At 41.3% G+C, this 11,074-nt stretch overlaps 1 pseudogene; it reads right to left on the bottom strand.

The window, feature by feature from the left end:
• Positions 1-2,113: 2,113 nt before the first annotated feature.
• LOC111723937 lies at positions 2,114-2,283 on the bottom strand (annotated as a pseudogene).
• Between the last annotated feature and the right edge of the window lie 8,791 nt (positions 2,284-11,074).

Below are 11,074 nucleotides of genomic sequence, written 5' to 3'. Positions count from 1 at the left end.
TCTACAACAGGAAAAATGATGGCATCTACTTCCTAAAACTGAAGAAGTCCCTAGAGAAGCTTTTGTTGACTGCTTGTGCCACTGTTGCCATTGAAACTCCTATTGATGTCAGTGTCACATCCTCCAAGAATAGTGGCCAGTGGGCTGTGCTGAAGTTTGCTGCTGCTACTGGGCCACACCTAGTGCTAACTGCTTCACTCCCAGAACCTTCACTAATCAGGTCAGGCAGCATTCCAGGAGCTACATCTTCTGGTGGTTACAGATCCCAGGGCTGATCACCAGCCTCTCACAGAGGTGTCTCATGTTAACCTGCCTACCATTGTTCTGTATGACACAGACGTTCCACTGCATTATGTGGACATTGCCACCCCAATGCAAAAGCAAGGGAGCTCACTCAGTGTCTGATGTAGTGGGTGCCGGCTCGGGAAGTTCCTCACATGTACCATCTCCCATGAACACCTGTGGGAGGTCATGCCTGAAGAGATTGAAAAGGAAGAGCACACTGCCACTGAGAAAGCTATGACCGAGGAGGAATTTCAGGGTGAATGAACTATTCCAGACCTGAGTTTACTGCTACTCAGCCCAAGGTGGCAGACTGGTCTAAAGGTTGAAACTGTCCTCTGTGCCTATTCAGCAGTTCCCCACTGACGATTGGAGTGCTCAGCCTGCTGCTAAAGACTGATCTGCAGCTCCCACTGCTCAGGTCAATGGGTAGGAACAACCACTGAATGGCCTTAAGCTATTCTTCTGCAGCTTGTTCTTCTTAAACAAGATGGAAATAAAGTTGGTGGAAAATAAACATCAGTTTAAAAAAGACTGAAATAATTTTTAAAATTCAGACAAATCTTGGAACTGAGAAATCATTTGTTGAAGTGAAAATCTCGTTAGAGGCTCTGAAAGGCAGAATGAATCGAGTAGAAAAAAGAATCAGTGAACTCAAAGACTGGTTACTTGAAAAGACGCACAGGAGAAAAAAGAATGAATAGAAATGAACGCTGCCTACAAGATATAGAAAAGTATCTCAAAAGACCAAATCTAAGAACTGTTTGTGTTCAAAAGGGAGCTGGGCAAGAACAAAGAATGGAAAGCTTTTTCAGAGAAATAACAGAAAATTTTTCAAAACTTGAAAAAGATATTCAGGTACAAGAAGGCCTTTGGAATGTCAAACAGATTCAACCCAAATAAGACTACCCCAAAGCATTTAATAATCAAACACTTAAATGTCAAAGACAAGGGATCCCAAAGGCAACAGGAGAAAAGTAAATAACATGGAAAGGAGCACCAATTTTTCTGGCTACAGATTTTTTAACAAAAACCTTGCAAACCAGGAGAGAGCAGAACATTTTCAAAGTACTTAAAGAAAAAAAATACTGCCATCCAAGACTATTTTATCTAGAAAAATTGTCCTTCCAATATGAAGGAGAGGTAAAGTTTTTCCTAGAAAAACAAGAACTGAGACAATTCACCACAACCACATTCATCTTGCAAGACCTTCAGTCTGAAAGAGGTGTTCACAAAGCCAAAAGTATTAAGTAATCTTTTTGGGGAATGTTTGCTGATCTTTGGGAGCTATGAAATGATCTGGGAGCTATATAATGCTCTTCTTTGCTTTGATTTCCTCCATTTTTATTAAGCAACCCTCTGAACATAATTAGATTTCTCAAGTATCTTTCCCTATTAAGAGAATGTGCATTCTTGCTAACAAGAATTTCCAATCATGCTTGCCAGTTATTTGGTCACTGTAAATGACTAAATTGCCCTTTCATAAAAGTCTCATAAATTTATAAGTTTTCAAGAGTTCAAGCATCCCTTGATATTCGGCTCTCAGTTGTGCATATCTGTAGTGCTAAAAGACTGTGCTCTAGATCTCTGCTGTCCCAACAAAGTCAAGTCCCTGTAAGGGCTAACCTCACATAACAGTTATTATTGCATCCCATTGGGGATCAGGAAAGTATTTGTGCCAGAAACATCTTTAGCATTTGTGAACTTATATGTCTAGGCCTCTTACTCTTTAATATTTAAAAAAATTTTTAACTTTATTTTATATACAAAGAGTTAGCATGATTTCTTTCACTGCATCAGCCCCCCGGATAATCAATTCAAGGAAGATTATTTAGTCCAACTTAATGAACCCGATGTCCTTCATTTACTGATGAAAACATTAGCAGCACATATTGAGGCCATACTTCCAGATCAGACCGGGCCAGTTTGAGCAGGTGCTGCAGGAGTGAGAACCTTAGCCGAATTTTTAAGGTGGCTCCAGTAGAGCTGCTGGTGACCCATCTTGCTTTCAGGAGTCTAATGAGGCAAAAGGCAATATTTAAAATTTTTTACTTAGAGTAATATATAAATAAAGTTTTAAAATTCACAAAGAAATATGGGACTAAAACAAAATATAATGCCCTCACAAGGCCCTCCTCATCTTCAATTCTTATAAATCAAGAAACAATTGTTTTCAACCCTTTTCACTTTTTTTTCATATTTGCTGTTATAATTATAAATAACATGCCAAATAAAGCTCTTTGCAAAACAGTCATGTCGAGTGAATAGTTTCTTTTTGTGGAACTGTCCCCATGGAGTCATCCTGCATGGACTGTTTCCAGGCTTGCTGCACCGCTGTAGGCCTAGAGCTTCCCCTCAGCATTATTTTGGGTCTTCTCATGATCTCCTGCTAGAAAGTTCCTATTTTCTGGATCAAGGGTCTTCCTCTGTTTTTTTCATCCTGATTGATGGGGTACATGCTCCTGTTGCTTTGTGAGGAAAAACGAACAGGAGGTAAAATTTGTGTTATCTTATGTGTTTGAAATTGTCTTCATTACTCCCTCACATTTGGTTGATAATTTGTTCAGATGTGAACTTCAACGTGAAAATCATGTCTTCTCAGAAGTTGTAGGCCCATGGTCCCTTAGCTTCCTGTGTAGCCCTGAAGGGGTGGCACAGAGTCCTCAGGCCCCTGGCTAAATTCCGGGGTGGTCTGGGATTACTGCTGTTTTGAGATCACAGCCTGAGGGGTGGGGACAGTGCCACAGTCTTAACAGGCAGGAACAGGACCTGCTTTCCTCTTATGCTCCAGTCCCTCATCCTGACTGGGGCAGCACTCAGGATACTCAGCCACTGCAAATTTCTTCTAGTCTTCAATGTAGCCCCAGGCCATTGGACATGCCAACCTGGTGGCTCGATATTAAGCCTCCTGAGCAGCCACCACAGCCCCAGACACATGGCTCTCAGGCTCTCCTGCTCTGTACAGCATTGCTGCTGCTTCGTGATTCAGAGCCAGGAAAGGACGCTGCCCTTTGTGCAAGCCCAACCCTGAGGCCACACCACTAGTGTTTCACGAACCAGCACGAAGTGGGAATGTTTGGGAATGAGAGAAAAGAGACAAGATAGGATGGGATCAGGAGGGCTGAAGCAGCTGAGGCTGCAGCCAGCACCAAAATACATAATCAGCTTTATTTTATAGTATCTCAGCAGGGTTGTTTACAAGGAAGTAGCATAGCCAAAGAACATATTTTTGGTCTTACAATATGATTGGAAACTGTAAATGACTTTATCAAGAACAATTCATTCTGTAGATGGTTCCTACTGCATAACCTTGTTAACCTATGTTAATGATAAGAAACAAAAGGAAGGGTCTTTTGCATAGTTTCTAAGGATTAACTAGGTAAAGAAAGAAATACAGGACTTCTAGCAAAACATCTAGAAAGAGAAAAAACATGTTGTTTTAAGAAGAGGAAAAACATGTTGACTCAGCAGGAGGGAAGCAGTTGGAGGGTGTGCCCTGAATGTCTCCCAGGCGGTGGAGGCCCTGCCACCCACTGCCTGCTCTCCACACTAGTGGGGTTGCAGTTACCACTCAAAGACCTGACAGGCAGCCCTCTGGCTCACCCACCCCAGCCTCCTGCAGCAGCTGTGTCTGCAGTGTGTGCAGAGAGGGAGAAGTGGTCTCATTCATGTGCAGGAGCCCAAAGCCTAGAAGCTGCCTGGCTGGAGGGGGGAGCTTTCACTCTTCACTTAGAAAGCCAGGCACAGAGCCACTTGTCATAGCCTCAGACAGGAAGCAGTTGAACCCTGGAAAACACACACTCCAGTTTTCTCTGTCCAGAGGACCACACTCTTGATGTACTGTCCCATCCTTTCCCCAGGGAGTAGCACTGCCTGTGGGCAAGAGTTCTGGGCTCCCTGCAGGGGGAACTTAAGTGGGTCCTCCCTGTGTGTGGAGATATGGGGGTTGTTGTTCCCAGAGCAGGATGCAGTCCCATGATGGCCACGCTCCCACAGTGGTGCCCTACCACAGCAGCTTGGGTCTTGGGAGAGGGGTGAGTGATTCAGCTTGAGTTCCCAGTCTGGTGAAATGCTCTTTAGGGGTCTCAAAACACTGCCCATATAGAATAGTGTCAGGGTTTGTGAGGGCAGAGGAGTTCTCCCGTGCTTCAGACTGCCTTTGTCTGCCGCAGGGAGCTGACCACACAAGTTCTCCCTCTTACCTTCTCCCCACAATACCAGGCCCCTCAAGGGGTCCTGGCCAATCTCAGCCCAGCTGGCCTCTTACTTCCTTCTCATTCTGTGCCGTAAGTGTTTCCAGTGAGTTCTCCATTGGACTCTAGTGTTCTCTCTTGGGTTACGATTATTTATAATTTTGGTTCTTTTTATAGAGCAAATGGGTATCCGTTGTCGCTAGTCAGCAATAATGAACCAGAACTCTCAATCCTTAAGTTTTGGTCACTTCTTCACCAGGTGAGAACTTAACCCCAAGGAGGGAATTCCTAAACAAAATTATGGCAGGCAGTTGTTTTGGAGTGAGCTTAGGCACGAGGCCCCAACAGACCAGACCAAACCGAAATGGAGTAACTCATGCTAAATATGCAATAATCAAACTGAAAATTTAAGGAAGCATATACCCAGCCAGGTTTTTTTTTTTTTTTTTAGCCTCACAGAAAATAGGAGAATCCAGCACTAGGATGTCCCCTCTACTCTAACCCTTGCAAAAAGTAACCTGTAAACCTTTATTACCACCTCACAGAAACCACTTTCTGCTATTTCTCAGTGGGATTTGAGACCAAATAAGTACATTTATGATGGCGACAGTGTGATATCAATGCCTGACAAGAGGAGGGAATTGTGAAATTAATTTTCGCCTAATGCTGCTTCCTTACATATTTTAAATTCACCCTTAAGGTGAGTAAACAGTGAACTGTAACATATGTATAAACAGAGTGTAACCTACTCTTGTACCAGTCACTGAGTTTTGACCAATCAAAAGTGTCCATCTGGTTTAAATAAGGAAAAAGGCCGAGCTGCAGCCAATCCAGCTGTTCCTGTACCTCACTTCCATTTTCAGTATATCACTTTCCTTGTTCTATCCATAAATCCTTTCCGACTGCAGGGCAGTAAGGAGTCTCTCTGGACCTATTCTGGTTGGGGGAGCTGCCCAACTCAACTCTGTCAAATTTAATTTGCCTAAATGTTTTCTTTTAACACTGTAAGCCCATGATAATTACAGCAAAACGTTTGTAATTGCCCCTCTTCTGACTTGTCCTTTTTCTTTGTAAACTCAAGCCTCTCCCTTTGTTCTCCAGAACACTCCCCAAGGTGACTTAGAAGTGTTTCTAGTCTGTAATCTTGAATCTTAGCCCAAATAAACTCTATTAATTTGCCTCAGTGTCTTTCCTTAGATTGACACTAGATTCTGATAAAGATCCTTTACTTAGCCAAACTTAATCAGGCTTCTGAGCTTTCTTCTGGGTCCATCTGTGCATTTCCTTGTAAAATCCAGTTTTACCAAAGAACTTTGCTAATAAGTCGGTTTATCAAGAACCCCCCCCCCCATGCTGCGATATCTGATTACCCTTGATATCTGATCAGGTTCCCTATTCTTCACCTTCCTGCAGCTGACGGCTGACCACACTACACTAACCTGTCTTCAGCAAGAATCTTCCTTACCTCTCTTAGTCATTTCCATCCACTGGAAGGATATAACTAGCTTCCTCCTTGCTCATGCTGCACTCCGAGTTGAGCCCAATCCTTCTCCCTCACTCCAAGACCCAGTTGCAATGGTCCCTGTACGTACAGTGATGGTCCTGGATAAAATCTTCCTCAGTGTGCTTTTAAAAGAATCATTGAATAAGTTTTTCTTTAGCAGTGCCTAACTTTTGTTTGACACATAGGATATCAGCAGCATGTGGAACCAAGAAGGTTTCAGTTACCCATGACTTGGTGACATTAACTTTCTTATTCTGTCTCAGCTGGAATTTTCATTGTTTGGCCTTTGCTCAAAGATGGGAACAGTTTAGGAATAAGACAGCCATTCAGCTCTTTCTGAGTAAGCCCTAACCTAAGACAAATTTAGTTTCTAGATATTAAAAAAAGACACGCCATTTAAAAAATGTCAACTAACACAAGATGACTGAATTTTTGCACTTCACTTTTAAAATGTGGATACTCTTAGAAACTTCAGGATTGCTATTCCAGGCATGCACTCCCAGAGGAGAACTTATTTAACAAAGGCAGATGTTGCCTACTGAAAGTAAGTCATCTCTGTGGGAATCGTTTGGGGCAAATAGTGTCATTTTCCTTCACTTGCCTCAAGAAACCAGTGTTTAGTTTTGGCTTTGGGACTCTAAGAGAAAAAATATCTTGTTCTCTTCTGTACCCCAAGGCTCAGTTACCTCATTTATAAAACATACAACAGTTCCTCTAGGTAATTCCACTTGCAAGCATTAAATTCCACTCTGAATTTTTTTCTCCTTACTGTTTTAAGGAAATAAAAATTAAAAATTAAAAAGGCAGGCTACAGTACAGCTGGAAAAAGCCCAGCTTTGGGAGTCAGGACCCTGCGGTTCTCATCCTGCATCTCCTAACAGACCTGCTGCATACATCTGGCCAAATCTGCCCACTTCTGTAGGTTCTGGTTCCACATCTGTACAACAAAGGAAGCGAGGGAGACAGGAGAGGCTTTGTTTGAATGGCTGATCCCGAAGGTCCCTTCAAGCTCAAATATTCTGTAATTGTTATTATGTAAGCCAAGATGTTGGCTAGATATCACAGTAAATTATGCTACCAAATGCAAAGAACAGAAAAAGTGACTTATTGTATTTTTTTTCATAATCCAAAGATTTGGAGGTGGACAATTAGTCTATTTGATAAGTGGTTCAACGATGTCAAGGATAGCATCTTTTCCCCCCCTTTTTAAAAATAGCTTAAACAGGGCTAAGTGCGGTGGCTCACTCCTATAATCCTAGCACTTGGGAGGCCAAGGCAGGTGGATTGCTTGAGCTCACAGGTTTGAGATCAGCCGGAGCAAAAGCAAGACCTCTCTCTACTAAAAGTAGAAAAACTGAGGCAGGAGGATCGCTTGAGCCCAAGAGTTGGAGGTTGCTGTGAGCAATAATGCCACGGCACTCTACCCAGGGTGATAGATTGAGACTTTGTCTCACAAAAAAAAAAAATAGCTTAAACAGGTATAATTTGCTGGGTGCAGTGGCTCGTGCTGTAATCCCAGCACTCTGGGAGGCCTAGGTAAGTAGATCACCTGAGCTCATGAGTTCGAGACCAGCCTGAGCCAGAGTGAAGACCCCATCTCCAAAAATAGCCAGGTGTTGTGGCAGGCACCTGTAGTCCCAGCTACTTGGGAGGCTGAGGCAAGGGAATCACTTGAGCCCATGATTTGAGGGCTCAAGTTACTATGAGCTGTGACTCCACAGCACTCTACCAGGGGTGACAAAGTGAGTCTCAAAAATAAATAAATAAATAACAGGTACAATTGATATAGAATAAACTCCACATAAATAGTGTACATAATTTGATACATTTTGTCATTTGTATATATCTGTGAAACCAACACAGCAATCCAGACAATGAACATATCCATTGCCCCCAAATGTTTCCCTGTCCCCCTTTATAACCTCTCCCTGCTGTCTTTCCTTGTATTTCTCCCAAGAGGACTGATCTTCATGTTGCAACGCGTACCAGTAGTTGGTTACTTTTAATTACTAAATAGTATTACTCAGTAAGCATATGAAAGAGTTCCAATTCTTCTACATCCTTGCCAATCCTTGGCAGGGTTCTTGTTTTTTGTTTTCTTTTATTTTGTTTTTATGTTAGCTATTCTAGCAGGTGTACAGTACATCTTATTCTGGTTTTAATTTGCACTTCCCTAATGATGTTGAGCATATCTTTATGGGCTTATTTCAATACAGTTTCTTAGTGACATGCGTATCCAAAATTTTGTTCATTTTTTTTCCTTTTTTTTTGAGACAGAGTCTCACCTGTTGCCCTTGGTAGAGAGCTGTGACATCACAGCTCACAGCAATCTCAAACTCTTGGGCATAAGCAATTCTCTTAGCCTCAGCCTCCCAAGCAGCTGGGACTACAGGCACCCCCCACAACGCCCGGCTATTTTTTTGTTGCAGTTGTCATTATTGTTTTAGCTGGCCCGGGCCGGGTTTGAACCTCCAGCCTGGGTGTATGTGGCTGGTACCCTGCCCCCAGCGCTACTGGCGCCGTCCTGCTCATTTCTTTATTGAACTGTTTGTTTTCCTATTATTAAGTTTTCAGAGTTATGCATTCTTTTTATCAGATATTTGATTGCAAATATTGTCTCCTAGTATATAGCTTATCTATTTATTCTTTTTATTTATTCTTTTTCTGAAATGGTGTCCCACTATGTTACCCAGACTGGAGTGCAGTGGCTATTCACAGGTGCAATTCACTACTGATCAACACGGGAGTTTCGACCTACTCCATTTCCAACCTGGGCTGGTTCACCCCTCCTTAGGCAACCCGGTGGCCCCTTGCTCCCTGGAGTTCACCATATTGATGCTGAACTTAGTGCAGACACCCTATTGGCTCAGAACTCCTGGACTTAAGCAATCCTCCTGTCTCAGCCTCCCTGTAGCTGGGACTACAGACATGTGCCACCATGTCTGGCTATCTATTCATTCTTGTTTGTTTCCTTTTTTCTTGTATTTTATATCTATTTATTCTTTTGAATGTTTTTTTCAAAAAGCAGTTTTTCATTTTGAAAAAGATCAATGTATCAATCATTCCTTCTTTTAAATTAATTAATTAATTTTTTTTTTGGAGACAGGAGTCTCAAGCTGTCCCCCTGGGTAGAGTGCTGTGGCATCACAGCTCACAGCAACCTCCAACTCCGGGGCTCAAGTGAGTCTCCTGCCTCAGCCTCCTGTGTAGCTGGGAGCAGAGGCGCTTGCCACAATGCCTGGCTGTTACTGTTGTTTGGCAGGCCCGGGCTGGATTTGAACCCACCACCTTGGGTGTACATGGCTGGCACCTTAGCAGCTTGAGCCACAGGTGCCGAGCCTAATTTATTTTTCTTATACATGTGTATATTAGGTTTCCACTTTTGCCTTCACAGAATTAAAAAGGCTAAATTTAATGACAATAACAATGTTTAACATAAGGACTGAGAACAAAAACCTCATAAAGAACGAATGAAGATAAATACATTTAGAAAAGAAATCAGACGATTGCTGCAACAAAATATTAAGTAATAATAATAGTAATAATGCAAAGAAAGTAACATTCACATTGTCAGATAGGAGTATGTCTATTACAGAATAATTTGGTCAGTTAACTTCTTCTTATTATTTTGTTTTTTCGAAAGTCTCAAAAAAATAGACAACTGATATTTATAAATGAAAGTAAAAGATAATTTGAAAAAAACAGATCATGCCAAATCTTACAGACAATAGAAAAAGAAATACTTCAAAATCATTCTACTTAATCTAGGTACACCTGATATTAAAATTGGAGAAAACACATTATTGTAAAGGGGAAATTCCAAACTTATTTCACTTATAAATGAGGGTGTAGTATGATAAACAACATATTAACATGTTGAATTAAAAATTCATGTTTAAGTAATGTACTTTAGTCAAAATTAAACACAATTTATATGAGAATTAGTCACTATTTTCTTTCTTTTTTTTTCCTTGCCCACACCCCCTCCCTCCTTCTCTGTCTGGTCTCCCCTTCCCCTGTGCCCCACCGTGTCATTAATTATCATTAATTGTCTTCATATCAAAGTTGAATACATAGGATTCGTACTTCTCCATTCCTGTGATGCTTCACTAAGAATAATGTGTTCCACCTCCATCCAGGTTGGTACAAATGCTGTGAAATCTCCATTGTTTTTGATGGCTGAGTACTATTCGATGGTATACATATACCTCAGCTTACCAATTCATTCCCAGGTTGAAGAACATTTAGGCTGTTTCCACATTTTAGTGATTGTAAATTGGGATGCAATAAACAGCCTAGGACAAGTGTCTTTATAATAAAAGGTTTTATTTCCTTCTGGGTAGATGCCCAGTAATGGGATTGCAGGATCAAATGGGAGGTCTAGGTTGAGTTCTTTAAGGTTTCTCCATACTTCCAAAAAGGTTGTATTAGTTTGTAGTCCCACCAGCAGTGCAAAAGCGTTCCTTCCTCTCCACATCCGTGCCAGCATCTGCAGATTTGAGATTTTGTGATATAAGCCGTTCTCGCAGGGGTTAGATGATATCTCAGGATGGTTTTAATTTGCCTTTCTCTAATAATTAGAGATGATGAGCATTTTTTCATATGCTTAGTAGCCATTCGTCTATTATCTTTAGAGAAGATTCTATCCATCTCTTTCAATCATTTCTTTTATGCATCAAGGTTTTAGTGTTGTAGCTAAGATATCTTTGTAACTCAAAGTTACAAAGGTTTCCTACATCTTCTAGAAATTTTATAATTTTAGATTTTATATTTATGTCTATGATCCATTTTGAATTAAACTTTGTAGATAGTGTGAGTTATGGATCAGACTTCTTTTTTGCCCACGTGGATATGGGCAAATTAATTGTTCAATTGTTCCAGGATTATTTGTTTTAAAAGCTATCCTTTTTCACTATCCTTATAGTAACCTCAGTTGTTCCTATATGTGGGTTTACTTCCCGCCTCTATTCTGTTCCACCGAGGGACCTCTTTGTCTGGCTTTGTCACCATCACTCTGTCTTTATTATTCTAGTTTTATAATAGTCTTGAACCCAGGTAATGTAAATCCTACAATTTTTTTCCCCAAAGACGGCTA

This window comes from Otolemur garnettii, unplaced genomic scaffold (assembly GCF_000181295.1).
Source record: "Otolemur garnettii isolate 467f Iridium unplaced genomic scaffold, OtoGar3 scaffold00017, whole genome shotgun sequence".
In the NCBI taxonomy this organism is placed as follows: Eukaryota; Metazoa; Chordata; class Mammalia; order Primates; family Galagidae; genus Otolemur; species Otolemur garnettii.
The sequence above is the reverse complement of the archived record's forward strand: the minus strand, read 5'-3'. Positions and strand labels throughout refer to the sequence as shown.